Source organism: Rhinopithecus roxellana, chromosome 1 (assembly GCF_007565055.1).
Source record: "Rhinopithecus roxellana isolate Shanxi Qingling chromosome 1, ASM756505v1, whole genome shotgun sequence".
NCBI lineage: Eukaryota > Metazoa > Chordata > Mammalia > Primates > Cercopithecidae > Rhinopithecus > Rhinopithecus roxellana.
Genome location: NC_044549.1, coordinates 8,011,618 through 8,033,651, shown reverse-complemented (window position 1 = coordinate 8,033,651; position 22,034 = coordinate 8,011,618).

Sequence of the window (22,034 nt, the reverse complement as noted above, 5' to 3'; positions counted from 1 at the left end):
AAAGTTATCTTTCTATATTTTTCTACTTAGTCAAATATATGGAAACTGACTTTCCAGAGGGGATTCATGCAACATTAATATTTTAAATCAAGCTTAGCCCCAATGCATTAACTTGAGGCCTCTCCATCTAAAGCAGTGATTCATAAAATGTAATTTACATCTGATCATCTTGTTAAACATGCAGATTCTTGGATCCACCTCCACATCCATTGAAGCAGAATTTCTGGGGGGAAATTTTATACGGATAAATATGGATCATATTCTGGCAAAGATTTAGGTAGCTGAATGAAACTAGTTAGGCTCTTAAAAACTGCAGATTTAAATTCCTTCTGTGTTCCTGAAATTCATCTTAAAATTCACAGAGTGAAACAAAATTAGCCAGTTTTCTTTCCTATAAAAAGGGAACTAACATTTGTCAAAAAGCTTGAAATTGGAAGACCAAGATTCAAATGCAGATCTGTCTGGCTCCCAAATCTGTGCACTTTCTGCAACAGTATGGACATTGGTTCTAGTTTAAGAGTTTCCTGTATGAATACATGAATTACTTTGGTATCTTTTGTTGCATAATCATACAGAGAAATAAGCAAAAAGTCTGGAGTTACATTTTGCCTACATTTAGGTCATAATGTAACTCTCACACTAGCATTGGTTTGCCATGTTAAAAATCATGCAAATAAAAAAATTTTTCTACCTTCCAAAACTTCTGTAACTGACCTTTATAATTCATTTGTCTGTACATGTTCTCTTCCTCTAATTAATTCATTTCCATTTCTGAATGTTTTACTTTTTAATATCTTTTTTTGTGCTTTGTGTCCTGTATTAATTTCACAAGCTTTTGTTCTCAATCTTTAATCTGTTATCCCTATGACATTATGCTTCAAAAAATAAATATAAACAATATATCTAAGTAAAAATATTGCAAAGCACCTTTAAAATCATATGTTGAAATGCTTTCATACTTCAGAAGAGCTGCAAAAAATATGAAAATATCTCATATGCTCTTTATCTGCATTTAATAAATGTTAGCATTTTGTTACTTCATTTGTTTAATATCCTCCCTCTTTCTCTTCATATATGCTCTAGAATGAGTTACACATTGCCTTACATGGTCACAGTGCAGTTATCAAAATCAGAAATTTAATATTAATAGAGTATAATTATTTAATCTATAGACATTCCAGTTTCATCAATCGTCCCCCTGATGTCCCACTACAAGCAAATTTATTTACTAAGACTCCATCATGGATCACATGTGAATTAGTTACAACGTCTTTTTAGTTTCTCTAATTTGGAAACATGTCTTGCTTTTTCTTTTAGAAATAGGATGGACTTCCTTCAGTGCTTTAGCCCAGTGTGTCACATACCCTGGGGTTTAAAACCTATGGCAGGATGCTTTCCTAGGTTCCTTAGCTGCAGTGGAAATGGGTTGCATACAGTCACACCAGCAAACCTTTGGGAAAATGCTCTCAATGAATCCTAATCTTTTGTTCTCCTTTGATGCTTATATGTTAAATAATAAGTCCACCTTATGTAACTTACGTGTGCAGGTGTTCCATCTCATCTGACTAAAACGAGTTGGTAACCAGTGTGAGATAAACCTGCATCACAATATCTGCTGGGTTTCTCAATGGATAGTTTTCTTTTTTATTTTTTTTTTCCTTTAAGTATATTGTGGGGAGATACGTTTTGGTAATTTATTCTCATTTTATCATTCTTTTGAACATGATGCATAGATGATTAATACCTTAAACAACATTAAACCATTCACTAGTGATAGTGCCTGTAAGAAATATTACGTTGTCAAATGATGATTTAGTGACTCCATCATTTATTTTATATTTATTACTTGGAAATTACCTATAAACTAAAGACTTCCCTTTTCTCCTATATAGCTGTTGACCTTCTATCTGTAGCTATCACATATCTTCTATTTACTATTTTTATTTATATCAGTATTACTGCATAAATTCTTTTTAGTGGCTTATAAAATATTTTAAATCATATATTGATGCTGTAGGAAAATCTATTGAATATTTTCTCCATTACATTTAGGATTTACATTTACTTATTACATTTATGGCTTTTTAAAAAAAAGTATTTAGGTACCTGATGCCATTTGGAAAGTATTCTGTATGGTGTGATACATGGTTTCAGTAATTCTTTTGGTTTTGTACAAAAATGTGTCCTGTTGTCCCGGCACCATTTAAAAAAATATCCTTCCTCCAGTGAATACAGATTCTACATTTAAGATGTATTATGTAATATAGAAGAATCAAATTTGATACATATTGATGGGATCTGACTTATTTGTATTACTTATTCTTCTGTGTCTTACTGAGAGTGCTTGAATTTCCTTTTGCTTCTTAGAGGTAAGTACTCTGCTATTTGGTGCAAGGTTATTTACCTCAATTGTGAAATGTCACTTTTAGCCTTAAGAAAACCCCAAAATTTTAGCGAGAGAGAAAGAATAAGTTTAAGATATCCACTGTACAACATTGTAACCATAGTTAATAAAAATGCATGCTTGAATATCACTAAGAGAGTAGATTTTAAGCATTCACGCCACACACAGGTAAAAACGATAAGTATGAGAGGTAATGCATGTTAATTAGTTTAATGAGGCCATTGTACAATATATACATATTTCAAAACATTATGTCACATACCATAAATATCTACATTGTATTTTCAAGTTAAATAAAATGAATATTTAGAAAAAAAGTTTTTTTTGGTCACAAGTTACATTTTCATTTGCAGTCCATTTTATCTAGTAGAAGATAACTAACCCTGCACCTTTGTGGCTTCAGTTCCCCTGGTACATCCTTGGTGATTGCTTTACTTTTTACTTTCTGTCTACTTTTTTTTCTTTTTCTTTTCTTTCTTTCTTTTTTTTTTTTTTTTTTTTTTTTTTTTTTTTTTCTTTTTTGAGACAGAGTCTCACTCTGTCTCCCTGGCTGGAGTACAGTGGCACGATCTCAGCTCACTGCAACCTTCTCCTTCCAGGTTCAAGTGATTCTCCTGCCTCAGCCTTTCAAGTAGCTGGGATTACAGGCACCCGCCACTATATCCAGCTAATTTTTTGTTTGTTTGTTTTCTATTTTTAGTAGACACAGGGTTTCACCATGTTGGCCAGGCTGGTCTCGAACTCCCGACCTCATGAATCGCCCGCCTTGGCATACGAAAGTGTTGGGATTACAGGCATGAACCTCCGCACCCGGCCTCAGCTTCTGATATGATTGGTCTTAGTTTTCTCTTATTCTTTATCATCATATGTCTTATACTATATTTTCCATGTTTCCTTGTCTGCATGATGTATTTTCATTGTTCTTCATTTTACCTTTTAAGGAATACTTGCATTTTGTTCTATTATTTACCTTTGTACTCATACATATTTTTAGCATGCTTTAAGAAAAGTCTCTTACCATCTGGTTTGCTAATTTTCTGTAGTATTGTTTGAATTATTTGACTACTATAATGTATCTATTCAAAAGTCAATAAACTAATTCTACTTTTATATTTCCTTATACTCTTTCCTGTCTATGTCCATTATTTTTAGTCAAAATATACAACATTTGCACACGATTCTTATTCTTTTGTCCCGAAGTTGTTTCAGTCTTAGGTCAAATATTACAAACATTAAATACTCCCTGTCAGTCCTTTACTTGTGTTTTCTCTTTTTCTAATTGGATGATTTTCCTCTAGTCCTCAAGAAGAGTTTAAGTGTGTTTAATTCTCTGAGATCTTTGATTGTTTATCAATAGCCTTGATACTTAATGCAGAGCTTGGATGGATGTAAAATGCTTTGTCTATATTTACTTTTCTTGAATTAAAAAAAAAAATACTCTTCTATGTTTTCTCTGCTCTTCATGTTGTTTTTGAGAGCTCTGATGGCAGACTAATTATTTTGGACTTAAAAAAACACTGCTTATTTTTCTCTGGAAGCACTACACTATTTGTCTTTATCTTTGAAGTAAAATAATTTTACCAAAATGTATATAAATTTGGCCAAGGCCGGGCGCGGTGGCTCAAGCCTGTAATCCCAGCACTTTGGGAGGCCGAGACGGGTGGATCACGAGGTCAGGAGATCGAGACCATCCTGGTTAACACGGTGAAACCCCGTCTCTACTAAAAAATACAAAAAATTAGCCGGGCGAGGTGGCGGGCCCCTGTGGTCCCAGCTACTCGGGAGGCTGAGGCAGGAGAATGGCGGGAACGCGGGGGGCGGAGCTTGCAGTGAGCTGAGATCCGGCCACTGCACTCCAGCCTGGGCGACAGAGCGAGACTCCGTCTCAAAATAAATAAATAAATAAATAAATAAATAAATAAATAAATATGGCCAAGATCACACGACTGTACTTCAGAGGGAGTGACAGAGTGAGACCCTCTCTCATCAACAACAAAGAACTGATAATTCTGTTGTGTCAATGTCAAGCATCTTATGGGTACACCCAACACAAAGATTTTATCCTTTTATTTAAAGAAAGCTTTTTAGGCCGGGCGCGGTGGCTCACGCCTGTAATCCCAGGACTTTGGGAGGCCGAGACGGGCGGATCACGAGGTCAGGAGATCAAGACCGTCCTGGCTAACACGGTGAAACCCTGTCTCTACTACAGATACAAAAAATTAGCCGCTCATGGTGGCGGCGCCTGTGGTCCCAGCTACTCGGGAGGCTGAGGCAGGAGAATGGCGGGAACCCGGGAGGCGGAGCTTGCAGGGAGCCAAGATGGCGCCTCTCACTCCAGCCTGGGCGACAGAGCGAGACTCCGTCTCAAAAAACAAAACAAAACAAAAAACATTTTAAAATTATATTTTTAAAAAATAACTTCTATTTCACACTTTAAAAAGTATTTTTTAGAAACTAAAATTTTCTTTTTATTTCCATTTTGCCTTTTTTGATCTTTTGACAATTTTCTTTCTGAAACATTTGTAATGCTCTTTGCCTCGTGTTCATGTCTTTATTGCTTTTCTGCCTTTTTCTGCCTATAAAGTGCATTATGGGCACTTTATAAGTTAATTTTCGCTTCTCGGAAAATATTCTTTTTTCCTTCCATATCTTTTCTGAATTTACTCAAACTCTCTTCATGTCATATTTTTGTCTGCTTATATATTTAATTTTAGAACTCCTGAAACATGGTTTTTAAATATACCCAAATAGGCAATATGTATTTTATTTTGTAATATTTAAATGCAGATTTATTTTGCTTTATAATGTTTTAGGGGAAAGAATTACCAACAAATATTGTGTTTTTACTCTAATTTCCTGTTGTAGCAATATTATATATACTTAGTCACCTGTGTGTGTGTGCATGTGCGTGTGTGCGTGCGTGTGAGAAGTTAAAGCAACCTACCACATTCTTAGCTGAAGGGCACTCTGTTCTTCAAGTAGCAAAGTGCAGTCTTTTCAGCGTGTGAATGTGTATGTGTGTGCTTTTCTCTCTTTCTGGGAGGAGGAGAATTGTGTCCTCTGTCTTTTTGATCTTTCTGTTTCTTACAAGGAGAATATCTTAATTTTTTTTTCTGCCATTAATTTCCAAATGAAAAATCACCTTTAATTTTTGAATTCTACTTTTGAATAAGTGATGGCTTATACAAATACAACATTGACTTATGCTTACCTTTCAGTCATTTCACTGTCATCAGTAATATTTTTGGTTTCTGTTTTAGGCAATGAGTTTAGAGCAATGTAACAAATGCTGCTGACTTCTTCATTCTCTCTTCTGTACATTCTGTTCATTTTTAATTCAAACTATCCTTAGTTGGCACTCACCATAAAGGTTTGTCATGGAAATAAGTAGATAATTCATTCATATTTACTTTTAAAAAATTCAATATGATTTAATTTTTATTACAGGTAAACTGGAATATGGACATTTTCCATGTTGTGGTTATAATGTATTTAAATATCAGCTCATTCAGACACATTGCCTTCTCTGACATAAACTACAGCCTGAAATGCACCGTTTCTTGGTTTTCAGTTGCAGATTCTTCAATGTAGAGATAAAGGTTCTGGATTAAAAAGCAAATTTAGTGGAAAATAAGACTGAACAATAATACTTAATTTCCCAAACTCTCAGTCTTTTCACTTACACTAGATATGTCAGAAAATTATCCAGCCTCTTGACTTTATAGGTCATTTCTAGGAACTCAACTAGGTTTGCCTTAAAATCCATGTTCTCTTCATTTTCACACTTATGTTTAAGGCAACTACAGAATATTAGTTTAAACTAAATAATTATACCATGCCTCATAGGATCCATTTCAGGAATAGACACAACTATTGACATGTAACAACTAATAGGTGTTAAAAGCATGAATTTTATTAGAGAATAGTCTTTTACACCCATAAGTGTTGCTTTATACTTCAGTTAGTAGTTAAAACAGGAAATTGTAATCATTAGTTAGTAGGGGTAAACTTTTAAGTGGGCAACAGTTAAGAAATTTACTCTACATTTGGAAATAGAATATTATTTTTAAAACATAATGCTAAGATATATGAAGATATAATGCTAAGAAAAATAATTTGGGGGGACATTTACTTCATGAACACAACAATGACATGCTGACAAGATTCTTACATATAATTTAGTTAAATTATTTAAGATGAAATTTAAAAACTTATCCCAAATTAACAAAGCATTAAAATTATAATAAAGGATACTATTATGAATCTAATTAAATAACAACCAAGATAATATTATACAAATTGAACAAAGAAGTAATCAGTCATGGACTAATCAATTTTAAGATATTGCTCCAATAACTTTCATATTTATTTGTGAAAAATTACTTGAATTATACACTATTATTTAATTGGTTTGACAAATGGATTTGTGCTCATAACAAAGAGATATATCTCCAAATAATAGTTTTAGATCATTTATAGATGATGTTGCATTAACACTTCAAAATTGTTATAGTTCAAAAGTTTGGAAGGATGTTAATGAAATGTACAGTTGCCATCAAAGCTGGAAATATATTTTACTTCAAAAAGATAGAGCAATAATAAAATATAAGTTAAAATGATAATGTAATTGAAAAAGATAAAATAATGTTCTTGGGAGAAAGATAACCAGAAGGAAAAAGACCTGGCAATCCATTACAAAAAAGATTGGAAAAGTAGATGTGTTTAATCATATGGGAAGCTTACATTGAGATTAAAGGTCAAATCTAGTCAGTCTATACAATTCTTCTGTTTGATAATGACCCACCACCACACTGGCCCCCAAAACACACATACACCCCATACAGCATTCACTGTAATTGATTTCCATTTAATGTGTTAGCATTAGAACATTGCAAGGTAAACCCTTATAGCTACATTGCATTTTCTAAGCCCAGAAACACATATTTTCTGCTCTTTTTTCACTAATCCTATTATCTTTCACCCTTAAATAATTAAAAATAATAATCACCTCAAGATTCCTTAAAAATAAGCATTTTTATTTTAATTGCAGCTATAATTTAGAGATTATGTAAAGTGGGAAATTTGTACTAATTATGCTGTTTATGATTAGAAGAGAACATAAAACTCAATAATACACCTAAAGAGAGTAGAAATAGAAAAGTTAATTGGCATGCTGATAGGTGTAGGAAGCGATTTCAGAGCTATGAAGAAAAATGAAAAGAATAGCATTAAAGGCAAAGTACCAGGTAGCATTAAATCCCATCACTCATCTATTAAGTTACTGAAGAGTCTCTTTTGAGAAGACATAGAACATTATTACTGGCTAGATATCTAAACTTTAAAGGTATAAGGACATGTACTGAAGAGAACAGCCTGTCTCTGGTCCAGTCTTTTCACAAAGGAGTTTTATAATCTGAAACATATTTTGCATTTCTAATTTGAGCAACTCTTTAATACCAATGGCTTGATTACAATTTTCATATAAAATGTAATACGATAGATGAATGCAGGGATGCTGTGACAAAGTGTCTTATAATGCCTGAATAATAATATTTCAGGAGGTAGGCTGAGTCATTTTGTGAGAGAGAAATTCTACATTATTATTCATATAAATAAAATAAAGAACTTAAATAAAGGCCTATGGACTTCTTGATTAGCATACCTCCTTATTTATACATTATCATAAATGCATATTATTTTTATCAAACTTATAAGAACAAATTCAAAGATCATAACATTGCAAAAGTCAGATAATAAAAAGTCCAGAGTGAACAAAAAGCTATATTCAAAGGAATGGTATCATTCCTTTGTATCATAATACAAATAATAACAATTTTATGATTAATTTACATGAAAAAATCATAGTGAGTTGTAAAAGAACTTCCTGTCTATGTGAAATATAAATGTGGAGTTTCCAAAGAGAAAAGGAAGAGCAAAATCTGAATGAAAATTACAGAGTTAAATATACGAAAATGATGCTTTAAAATTGAACCAGTTTTGCTTTATATAAAAATAAATATTGACAAAGATTGCCCTGTGAAGATGTCATCTATTTAGAAATCATATGTTTTACCATTTTCATATGTCAATTAAAATACTTTAAGAAATAAAACAGAAGATAAAAACTGTCAGAACACCCCATACCTAAGCTATCAAGTCTGTTGGAAATGCTGAGTATATATCATTAAAAATAAATTGAAAGTTGAATCTCATGTTACATTTGACATTTGCATGCACTATTGCAGATTATCCTTTCTCACCATTGACTTTTGTTTTTCTCATTTAGCTTATCTGGTTCCAAGACTCTGAATCCAATCATTTCCTGACCTGATCAGGATGTCCAATTTTGGATACACCACTTTTTAGTCTTCTTGATTCTCCTCAAATCCCTGCTTTAAAAACAATTTTGACTTAGATTCTGTTGTCCATCACTATATTTAGTATATCAACAGCTTCTATGTCACTTGCTCCAAACTTCTAATAAACTGGCAAAAATCCTACCCTGATTAAATCTATTATTCCTCTCAAATTCTATCTAGGGAAAAAATATAAAATTTTGGTTTGTTTTACTATAAGTTCATGTCCATATAATTTCAAGCAAACTAAAAGCCTAGAAGCTTGTGTGTGTTCCTTAGTTCCCCAAGTGTTTTAATCTCCTATTTTACTCTTTAATATTTTCCCTATTCTTCTCCAACTTCTGACATCTATTCCTCCCTGCTTTATCTCAAATATTTACCTTTATTCTTGATTTTCTAAAAGAGTAACAACAATCATAAAAGTTTTTTTGATATCTTCATTATTAAGTCTACAATATACCTGCATCTTCTATTCATGCACTTTATTTTCCTTCTGTTAAAACAATGAACCCCTTCTATCTAACCAAAGCCTCCTCCTCAACTTTTCATTTTTGTGTGTGTTATCTCCATCAGTTTATAGAACATCAGTTTATAGAACATGATGTCAGCCGTATTTTAAAAATATATACTTTACAATCACCTCCTCTTCAAAGACCTGTCCTGTTCCTCTGCTCACCTTAGCACTGAAAGAATGATATTGACAGATCATGGTTTTCTCCATTTTCCTTATTCTTACACTTTTAGTAATCAATGCCCATCAGGTTTGCAGGCTACCATTTTGTTAAAATAAACAGCACAGAACAATATCAGTAACGATCCCCACATGAAATTTATGACTTATTTTTATGCAGTTTTTCAGCAACATTTGATATTGTCGACATGTCCCCCTTTTCTAAACTTCTCCTTTTGGATACTGAAATATCCTGAGTCTTGCGTCACCTTTAATCTCAAACTCCTCATCTTCTCAAACCTTTGTGCTTGTTTGTACTCAACTCAACTTTCATATGTCCCATGGATGAATGAATGTTTTTTTTTTTTCTGTATGTAGATACATATAGAAGAATGATGTAGTATATATTATATCATTCAGCATTATGCCACTAAATGAGCTCTAGATATGATGGTTCTTGCATTTTTATCTCCAGTTCAGATTTCTTTTGTGAACTCCAGGAAGATACTCAGTCTCCTACTCAGAATTCTGTCTGGGTGTTGTATTTATTTGATTAAAGACCAAGCTGTTGTAAAGAGAACATCTCAACATGTACTATTGTAAATCTATACAATTGCATTGCCTACTCACATTGTAGTCTAGAGATGAGCAATCAGATTATGTTCTACAAAGTCAAGTAAGGCACAGTTTTCTTCTGTGTTGTTTCTTCACAGTATCAGTTAAGGGTGCTTTCCCCATGTGCATGGCCAAAACTGTGTTACTGCCCTGCCTAGATTTTAGGAGGAAATGATAAAAAAGATAAGAACAGCCTTACTTCAATACAGGGGCTAGGACTTACTCATATCTCTTCATATAATTATTTAGATATGTGGTCTCACCTGGATTGAAAAAAGGGGAAATTTAGCTAAAATTGGGTGATTCAGGGATTCTGCTATATAAGGTTAGTGTATTCGTTGATTTGAATAAGAAATTTCCACTGACAACAACCAGAAAAGCTGATCAAGATTGTTAAAATATCGATGCAAAGAATCTGAGAGTTAAGCAAGCAGCAAAGATGACAAAATTTGAAACTAACATATAAACTTACAAGGGTGAGTCTAGTGTTAAGACTATCTTTCTTGTATGGGAATCTTTCATTTCAAAAATAAACTAATTGATCAGAGGTTAAGAATCTAATTGAAACTTTTGAGTGTCTTGTAGGAATAGGGAGAATACAATTAGACTGAAAATGCAGAAAAATTATGAAATTGTGTACTTTGAGCAGGGAACACGAGAGACCACAATTTAGTAGCAAAGAGAAACTAAAAGTAAAGTTGATGGAGAGACTGATATGAAGCTTCAGTTACTTAAGCAGCTTCTAAGACATAAATGTAAATTCTCAAATAAAAGCATTATCCAGACCTCAGGGTTTTTTTCTTTAATTTTCATACATATATGAAAATTAATCAACCCTGCCCCCCCCTCCAAACAAAAAGGACCACATGCATTTAAAACAGAGAGAAACCACAGATAAAAGAAATTTATGGAGCAGGAAAACAGGCTCACAAGACAGAAACTTCAGTAGATATTATTAATATGTGTAAGACTATAAAGTACTGAAAAAGCTCATAGAGGACTGGAAGCTATTAAAGAGCAAACTAAAATTCTACAACAGAAAAATTAAAACTTGAATGAAGGTGTTTGACGGCTAATTAGAGTTCACTGAGGAGAATGTAGTAAACTTGAAAATATTACAAGAAAATAATCACAAAAAATTCAATTTCACAGAATAATGAAATACCAAAAAAAACACAGAATAAATATAGGTAATATTCAAAAGAGACTTGGAGATCAAGTGTATATGGAATTAAAGAAAGAAGAGAAGGTAAAAAATACCCAAGGAGATAACAGGTGAGAGTTTTCAAAAGATGATGAAAAGCACAAGGCCACCAAACTCATGTACAGTGAAGAAATAATGCTGAGAATTAAAACATATCCTGACTGGATAATAATTACATTAAACAATATGACTTATTTTATCTTCTAAAGATATTCTTGTAGGAAAATGTATAGCCTTAAATACACAGATTGGAAAAATAAGCTAAAAATAATTGAACCAATCATCTTTCCCAGAAGGTAGTAAAGAGAAAAATTAACCCCCCAAAAGAATAGTGAAATAATGTAATAGAATAATAAAATAAAAGAAATAATAAAAGCAAGTTCAGATATTAATAAAAGGGAATATAACGATAAAATAGAGCAAAAAGGCCAAAAGTTGGTATATTCAAAAAACTAATAAAATTTGTGAGATTGGCAACTGAAAAGAGCAAGCATTGAGTAATATCAAGGAAAAAAAAAAAAAGTTACTACATATCTTCCTGATAGTGAAAAGACAGAAAAACAATATTAGAAAAAAATGGAGCCAATATCTTTGAAAATTTAGATTAAATAAACATTATTTAAAAATTGAGATTGAAACAAAATATAACAAGCCTGTTTATTATAAAATTAAATATTTAATAAAAATATTCCCTGAAGAAAATATCAGGCCCAGATGGCTTTACTGATAAATTCTACAATGAAGTAAGAATTAATTATTATTAATGTTATGCAAATATATCCAAAGTAGTGGAAAATATAAAACTCTCCTTGACTTGTTTTATGATTCCAGAGCTAACTTGATATATATACTTGGCAAGTATATTTTGAAAAAATAGAATAATATGCCAGTTTCATTGATGAAAATGTATTAGATAAAATGTGATATATAAAAATCTTCATGACAAGATTAAATTTTGACATGGTTTGGCTGTATCCCCACTCAAATCTCACCTTGAATTATAATTCCCATAATCGCGAAGTGTCATGTGAGGGACCAGATGGGAGGTACCTGAATCATGGGGTGATTTCCCTCATGCTATTCTTGTGATAGTGAGTAAGTTCTCAGAAGAGCTCATGGTTTTATAAGGTGCTTTCCCCATCTCTTTTATTCTTCTCCTTCCTGCCATCATGTGAGGAAGGACATGTGTTTGCTTCCCCTTCCACCAAGGTTGTACGTTTCCTGAGGCCTCTCTAGCCATACTAGAGTGTGAGTCAATTAAACCTCTTTCCTTTACAAATTGTCCAGTCTCAGGTATGTCTTTATTAATAGCTTGAGAATGAACTAACACAGATTTATGCCACAATAAAAAATATTTTAGAGGTGGGGCCAAGATGGCAGACTAGAAGCAGCTGTGGCTGGAGGCTTGCACTGAGAAAAACCACAATAGCATGCAAATCCTGCACTGGCAACCGAGGTATCCGGTTCTATCAGCAGGACTGGACTAACGAGGCAGTTGATGTGACCCATGAAAAACAAGAAAATCAGGGAGGTATGTGTGTCTACCTGAGAGCCATGTGGGTCAAGGGGAGCGCCAATCCCCAGCCAGGGGAGGTGGTGAGTGAGTGTGCTACCCAGACTGGGAAAACGTGTTTTTCCCATGGATCTATGCAACCTACAAATCAGGAGATCCCACTCGTGAGCCCATGCCATCAGGGCCTTGAATCCCCACTCCAGCGCCACACAGATTCTCAACAGCCACTTGGCTGGATTCTGCCTAAGGTTACCAAGTATCCAGGAGAGGCAGTCATCATTACTGCTATGCCAGCCGCATAAGAAAACTGAGCATCTTGTGGGAGGGATGGCAGCCATCACTGTGACTGCTAGCTGCCTAAGATACTGAACTCCTGGGAGAGAAGGGCAGCAGCCATCACTACAGCTCCAAGTGGCTGTTTTATTCCCTGCTGGTGCTGAGGATACTGGACAGCTTAATCCCAAGAGGTATTCCACACAGCATAGCACACTGGCTGTGGCGCACTGTGGTCAGACTTGCTCCTCAGGCCGGACCCTAACCCATCCTTCCCCACTGGATGAGGCCTCCCTGCAGGAACTCCAGCAACTCCAGGCAGGGGAATAGGGACAGAATTCTTATCTTCCTGGGCCTGAGCCCTTAGGGAGAGGGGTGGCCATCATCACGGACCAGCAGACTTAGTCTTTCCCCCTGCTAGCACAGGCAGCCCAGATGAGTAGGTATTCCCCTAGTGCAGCACACTCCCTTCACCCCGGGACAGCCAGAGTGCTTTGTTAAACAGGTTCTGGATCCCATGCCCCTCAAATGGGTGAGACGTCCTAACAGGGGTCACCAGACACCTTATACAGGAGCGTTCCTCCTGGCATCACGTCAATGTCCCTGGAGGACAAAGATCCCAGAAGATGAAGCAGGCACCCAACTTTTCTGTTCTTCAGCCTCCTCGGAGGATGTCCCCAGGTACAGGAGGGACACAGATGAATAGGCCCTGAAGGGAACCCCCAGCAAACTGCAGCACCCTTACAGAAGAGGGAACTGACTGCTTAAAAACAAATAAACAAACAAACAGAAAGCAACAACAACAGCATCAACAAAGAAGTCCCCACAAAAACCCTATCCAAAGGTCAGCAGCTTCAAAGATTGAAACTAGACAAACTCATGAACATGAGAAAGAATCAATGAAAAAAATGCTCAAACTACAAAAGGCAGAGTGCCTCTTCTCTTTCAAATGATCACACCACCTCTCCAGCAAGGGTTCAGAACTGAATGGAGGATGAGATGGACAAATCGACAGAATGAGGCTTCAGAAGATGGCAAATAACAAACTTTTCTAAGATAAAGGAGCAAGTTCTAACCCAATGCAAACAAGTTAAGAGCCATAATAAAAGGTTACAGGAGCTGCTAACTAGAAATACCAGTTTAGAGAGGAACATGAATGACCTGATGGAGCTGAAAAACACAGCATGACAACTTTGTGATGCAAGCACTAGTATCAATAGGTAAATCAATAAAGCAGAAGAAAGAATATTAGAACTTGAAGACTGTCTTGCTGAAATAAGATAGGCAGACAGGATTAAACAAAAAAAGAATTAAAAGGATCAAACAAAATCTCCAAGAACTATGGGACTATGTAAAAAGACTCAATTTACGACTGATTGTAGTACCTGAAAAAGATAGGGAGAGTGAAACCAAGTTGGAAAACACACTTCAGGATATTATCTAGAAGTTCCTCAAGCTAGAAAACAACATTCAAATTCAGGAAACCCAGATAACCCTAGTAAGATACTTCACAAGAATATCAACCCAAAGACACATAATCATCAGTTTATCTAAGGTCGACATGAAGGAAAAAAAAAATGTTAAGGGCAGCCAGAGAGAAAGGCCAGGTCACCTACAAAGGGAAGCTATTCAGACTAAGAGTGGAACTCTCAGCAGAAACCTTACAAGCCAGAAGAGTTTGGGTGCCAATATTCAGCATTCTTAAAGAAAAGAATTTCCAACCCAGCACTGCATATCCAGACAAACTAAGCTTCATAAGGAAAGGAGATACAAAATCCTTTTCAGACAAGCAAATGCTGAGGGAATCTGTCATCACCAGTGCTGCCTTGCAAGAGATCAGAAGGAAACACTAAATATGGAAAGAAAAAACTGGTACCAACCATGGCGAAAACACACTGAAGTACAAAGACCCACAATACTACGAAGAAACTGCATCAACTAGTGTGCAAAATAACCTGCTAGCATCATGATTTCAGGATAAAATTCACACATGACAACTGTAACCTTAAATGTAAATGGGCTGAATGCCCCAATTCAAAGACATAGACTGGCAGGTTGGATAAAGGGTCAAGGCCCATCGGTGTGCTATATTCAAGAGACCCATCTCACGTGCAAAGACACACATAAGCTCAAAATAAAGGGATGGAGGAAAATCTACCAAGCAAATGGAAAGCAGAAAAAATTGGGTTCACAATCCGGCTTTCTGACAAAACAGACTTTAAAACAACAAAGATCAAGAAAGACAAAGAAAGGCATTACATAATGGTAAAGGGATGAATTTAGCAAGAAGAGCTAACATTCCTAAATATGTATGTACCCAACACAGGAGCACCAGATTCCTATAACAAGTTCTTAGAGACCTACAAAGAGAGACTCTCACACAATAATAGGGGGAGATTTTAACAACCCACTGTCAATATTAGACAAATTATCAAGACAGAAAATTAATAAGGATATTCAGGACTTGAACTCAGCTGTGGATCAAGTGTGACTAAGAGACATATACAGAACTCGCCCACCCAAAACAACAGAATATACCTCCTTCTCAGTGACACAGGGCTCTTACCCTAAAATTAATCACATAATTGGAAGTAATGCAATCCTCAACAAGTGTAAAAGAACCGAAATCATAAGAGTCTCTCAGACCACAGCACAATCAAGTTAGAACTCAAGATTAAGAAACTCACTCAAAACCACACAATTACAAGGAAATTGAATAACTTCCTTGTAAATGACTCCTCGGAAAATAATGAAATGAAGGCCAAAATCAAGAGGCTCTTTGAAGCCAATGAGAACAAAGAGACACAGTACCAGAATCTCTGGGAGACAGCTAAAGCAGTGTTAAGAGGGAAATTTATAGCACTAAATATCTACATAAGGAAGCTAGAAAAATCTCAAATCGATACCCTAACATCACAACAAAAAGAACTGGAGAAGCAAGAGCAAACAAATCCAAAAGCTAGCAGAAGACAAGAAATAACATGGATGAGGGCAGAACTGAAGAAGACGGAGACTTGAAAAAGCCTTCAAAAAAAATCAATGAATCCATAGCTGTTTTTTTGAAAAAAATAACAAAATAAATATACCACTACCTAGACTAATAAACAAGAAAAGAGAAGAATCAAATAGACACAATAAAAAAATGATAAAGGGAATATTACTACTGACCCCACAGAAATATAAATAACCATAAGAGAGTACTGTAAACACCTCTACACAAATAAACTAGAAAATCTGGAAGAAATGGATAAATTTCTGGATGAATACACCCTCCCAAGACTAAACCAGGAAGAAGTCAAATCCCTGAATAGACCAATAACAAGTTCTGAAATTGTGGCAGTAATGAGTGGCCTACCAACCAAAGAAAAGCCCAGGACCAGACAGATTTACGTTTTACCAGAGGTACAAAGAGGAGTTAGTACCATTTTTCTGAAACTATTCCAAAGAGTTGAAAAGAAGAGACTTATCCTTAGCTCATTTTGTGAGGCCAGCATCATCCTAAATGCCAAAACCTGGTAGTGACATAACTAGAAAACAAAACTTCAGGTCAAATATCCCTGATGAACATTGATGTGAAAATTCAGGTCTTTAAATTTGAGTTTATCTGTATGGGGAAAGCCTTGGGATCCCATTACTACTTAATATAAATCATTAGACAAATTAGATTTCTCCAATAATTGTGCGATTAGCAAAGCTAAGAAATATTTATTCTTATATTTTCATGCTTTTATGTAAGATATGAGAATACATTTTGTTTTAAGTAAAGGGATGATATATCACCATATAAAAAATACTGTTTCCAACTTCATTAAGTCAATAGGACTTTCCATTTACCTACACTTTCTGTAATTTTGTTCAACTATGTTTCATAGTTCTTGGTATACATATTTTGTACTTCTTTGTTAAATTTATCTATAAATGCTTTATTGTTTTTGCTGCTATTAGAAATTAAGAGAAGTATTTCCTAGTATTAATTTTCATAGTTCTGAAAATGAATATGTTAAATTCTTGAGTCAATTACTGCTGTTTTATGTTTTGTCTTCTAAACCATTTGAAGTAAAACAACCAGGATCCTTCACTGCATGAAGAGAAAAATTGTTAATGGTTCAATGCTAAATTCTGCTATGTTTATGTTAAATGTCATATTCATATATTCATTTATGAAGTTGCTAGGTTAGCTAATTTTAGTTTTTTCTGTAAAAAGTCAATTCTGATGACATTTATTTTGTGTTGCTTATATTCAAGTCTCAAATTTTGATAAATAAAAGTGTCAAAATATCGTTTGTATTCAAAATATATTGGGGTTTTCTGGAAAGTCACTGAGTAACCCAAAATATTTTTTTACTTTGCCTTATACAAAGTAAAGTAAAGGAGACAGTTTTTTTTTTAAGTATCCAGTTTACAATTATCTCTAAATTGTTGTGAAGATTTTTTAAATAAAAAGAAAACCCTGACATGTTCAAGTAGATATGCTTAGCTATTTAAAGTAATTTTTGTTAATTAAATTGTTTCATACAGGCACGGTGGTATACGCCTGTAGTCCCAGCTACTTGAGAGACTAATATGGGAGGATCTCTTGAGCCCAGGGGTTCAAGGCTGCAGCAAACAATGATTGTGCCACTACACTCTGGCCTGGACAAACAGAGACCCCCATCTCTGTTTATTTTTTAAAAAATTGTTTAAATGGTTGTGCACTTTTCATTTTTAAAGGTAGCATGTACTGGTTTGTGGTAAACGCTTGTATAAATAATGATTAACAAATTGAATTCATTACTAGCTTTCAAAAATCTTTTCAACTAAAAATGATTTTGCTTTATTTATCAGTATAATTCCAACAACTCTGAAAGATAATAATTTTCCAGATTCTTATAGATTAAATTTCCATTGCAACTGAATAAAAGATTCCCTTCTATTTATTCTTCATAATTCTATGTCAGAGAAATATTTTAATCATAGCTGTTCACTATGAACAGAAATGTCTGGCCTTCCTTTGCCAGGTATGCTATCTTCTGCATGATCTTAAGAACTGGTTACTAGGGAAAGTCTATTCTTTAAACTCATTGAAAAACACCTTATTAGATACAGTTGGTATTTAATCCTAAAGTAGATTTTTTTTCGTCTAAAATAACATCATCTATTTTTTAACACTAATCATAACAATAAAACAAAATATATCATCATATTTGGAGAGTAATGTGACAGACGTTCTGAATGGAATTTATGATGTTTATGCTTATATAGGCTACGAAGCCCAGATAATAGAAAAATGCTTTACAGCAGCTGCTTATAATAAATATTTCTAGGCATTCTCTAGAAAATAATATTTTCCATAATAAATGCATTATCTGTTTAAAATCTAAGTGCATGTTAACTATTAAATACTATCTAAAATTCTGCATACTATAAACAAGTGTACTTTAACATAGGATGTTCCCAAATATCATTCTATGAAACACTTTTCTGGAATGAATTTATTAAGTTTTCTTCAAATACTTCTAGAAATACAGACTTCAAGAAGGTTCACTTAGTAAGACAGACTAGTTTATCAAAAAACAGTGATATACACTGGACTCACCTCCCTTTGAATGTGTGAAGCACTGCTAGTCTGTTTTAGCAAACATTTTATTGAACTGTAAATTATAATATACATTTAGAAAGTGCACAATTAGTAATCGTATATTTCCATGAATTATCCAAAAACAAATACACAAAACAAATACACTCTATTCAGTGTATTCAGCTATATAAATTCAGTTCAGAAGCAACATACAAAAATTTCCTGTGTGCCCACCTGCAGTTACTCTTACCCTGCTGTTTGTAACAATTATTCAGCCTATTATAAAATAGTTTTTGAGCTTTATATAAAGTAGAATATGTACTGTTATTTTGTTTCTGTCTTTTTAAAAATAGGCACCATTATGTTTATAACATACATGTACGCTGTGGAGTAGAGTTGCGGGTTGTTTATTCTAATTGTTATGTAGTACTAAATTTCATCGATTATACCATGATGCATGTATTCATTCCACAGCTGACATACAATTGGCTTGTTTCTAGATTTTGGTGAATATAGTTAGTGGTACAATAAACATTCTTTTCCATGTATTTTGGTGAATGTACGATCTCACTTCTATTGATTATATACTTGGGAGTGTAAACATTGAGCCAAAGAGTACACACAGATTTTGCTTCCTTAGATATATCCAAACAGCGTAAAATTGATGTACTAATTTATCTCTTTATCATCAATCTGCGAGAATATCTTTTTTTGTATTTTAATTTCCTTTTAGTTTAGCTATTTTGATTCATGTTTGTGTGCGTGTATGTGTGTGTGGTATGTTATGCTTTTATAATCAAGCTTTTTTAATATACATGAAATAAAATACATACTTTTAATGCTATATATTTTTTGAAAAATGCATATTTTGAGGTAATTGTGTGAAGAATTTTAATATTTTCAAGATAATAATTTTGAATATTTCAGCCATCTGTAAAAGTTTTCTCATGCCTTGTCCCAATCAGTGCTTATACCCAAATCTCAGTGCCAATGTGTGATTTGTATTTTATCACCACAGATTTAATTTTGTTTTTCTAGAGACTGACTTAATTGCAATCATCCATGCATACCCTATTGTGTTGGCGTCTTTTAGAGGTAGAAATGTTTTATATTGATTATATTTTTACTTACACAGGTAGTCTGTTTCTTTCATTGCTGAGTATTCCTTCATTGTATTCACATCTAAAATACTTCAACTAGTTGCCATATGCTGGTATTTTGGTAATTTATAGTTTTTTGTTACTGCAAATGTAGGCCAAATTTTGGTATTTGGGCAGTAAGTTTGAACTTTGATGTTTGAGTAAGATTTATATCTTAAATATATATTTTAAAGGTGTCCTCAGATTTTTAAAATAAAATATGGAGGTTTTTTTTTTACTTCTCATCCCTTTTAAAAAATGATTTCTGTAATTTATGGAAGATTTTACTATAGAGGGTAGGTAGGTAGGTATATGTTGTGTTCAATGTTTACAATCATTTATGATTATTAGTGAGAATATTATAATTTTTAAGTTTATATTCTTTTAAGAAATCTTGTGTTTCCAAATTTAAGCTAGGTGAATTAATTCAAATTAATGAACCACAATAGACATCTCTAGGATATTGCAATGAAAATTTTTGGTACTTAGAGGTAATCTTGTGATTAAAGTCGTGAGAAATAGAAAACTCCTACCTGGTGAGAAAGACATTTTAAAAGGTAGTTCACAAGCCTATGTAACTTAATAAATTTTTTCTCAGTTTTTCCTTACTTTTCTAAAAACATATTTTAAAACATTCTATCAAGGATAAATACACATTGGCTCACTGTGATTTAACATATACAACATATTGCTATTGATGAGGAGAGTATATCACCCCAACATGTTCCTTGGGGATGAATGTGTGCTTCCTTTTAATCTCTATGAAGTTAAGATTTGTGTAAGCATACCATAAAGCAGGAATCATGATTTGCACTGAACTCTACTAGGTTGTACTATCTAGGCAATACTTTTGAACTTTGATGGTTGAATATGATTTATATATTAAATTCATATTTACTTATATATTATATATAAAGTATACACTATAATATATAAACATGTAAATAAATATATATAAATTATATATTATATAAATTCAAAGATCAGATGGTTGTAGATTTATGTTGTTACTTCTGAGGCCTCTGTTCTGCTGTATTGGTCTATATATCTGTTTTGGTATCAGTACCATGCTGTTTTGGTTACTGTAGCCTTATAGTATAGTTTGAAGTCAGGTAGCATGATGCCTTGAGCTTTATTCTTGTTGATTAGAATTGTCTTGGCTATGCAGGCTCTTTTTCAGTTGCATGTGAAATTTAAATTAGTTTTTTTCCAATTCTGTGGAGAAAGTCAATGGTAGCTTGATGGGGACAGCATTGAATCTGTACATTACATTGGGCAGTATGGCCATTTTCATGATATTAATTCTTCCTATCCATGCACATGAAATGTTTTTCCATTTGTTTGTGTCCTGTCTCATTTTGTTGAGGAGTGGTTTGTAGTTCTCCTTGAAGAGGCCCTTCACATCCCTTGTAAGTTGTATTCCTAGTATTTTTTTTTTCCTTTGTAGCAATTGTGACTGGGAGTTTGGTCATACTTTAGCTCTCAGAGAGAGATATGGGTACCATTCCTTCTGAAACTATTCCAAACAACAGAAAAAGAGGGAATCATCTGTAACTTGTTTTATGAGACCAGCATCACCCTGATTCCAACACCTGGCAGAGACATAACAAAAAAAGAAAATTTCAGGTCAATATCCCTAATGAACATCAATGTGAAAATCCTCAATAAAATACTGGCAAACCAAATCCAGCAGCAGATTAAAAAGCTCATCCACCATGATCAAGTAGGCTTCATCTCTAGGATTCAAGGCTGGTTCAACATATGCAAATTAATAAACATAATCCATCACATAAATAGAACCAATGAAAAAAACCACATGATTATCTCAATAGATGCAGAAAAGGCCTTCCTTAAAATGTGTCCAGGAATTTATTCATTTCTTCTAGATTTTCTAGTGTATTTTCATAGAGGTGTTTATAGTATTCTCCGATGGTAGTTTGTATTTTTGTGGGATCAGTGGTGATCTCCCCTTTAACATTTTTTATTGTTCCTATTTGATTCTTCTTTCTTTTCTTCTTTATTACTCTGGCTAGCAGTCTATTTTGCTAATATCTTGCTTCTTTATTTCATTTAATTGTGATGTAAGGGTGTTGATTTTAAATCTTTCCCACTTTCTCCTGTGGGCATCTCTCTCTCAAAATAAAATTTTGTCTGTTATTGGTGTATAGGAATGCTTGTAATTTCTGCACATTGATTTTATATCCTAAGACTTTGCTGAAGTTTCTTATCAGCTTAAGGAGATTTGGGGCTAAGACAATAATTTGACTTCCCCTTTATCTGATTGGATACCATTTATTTCTTTC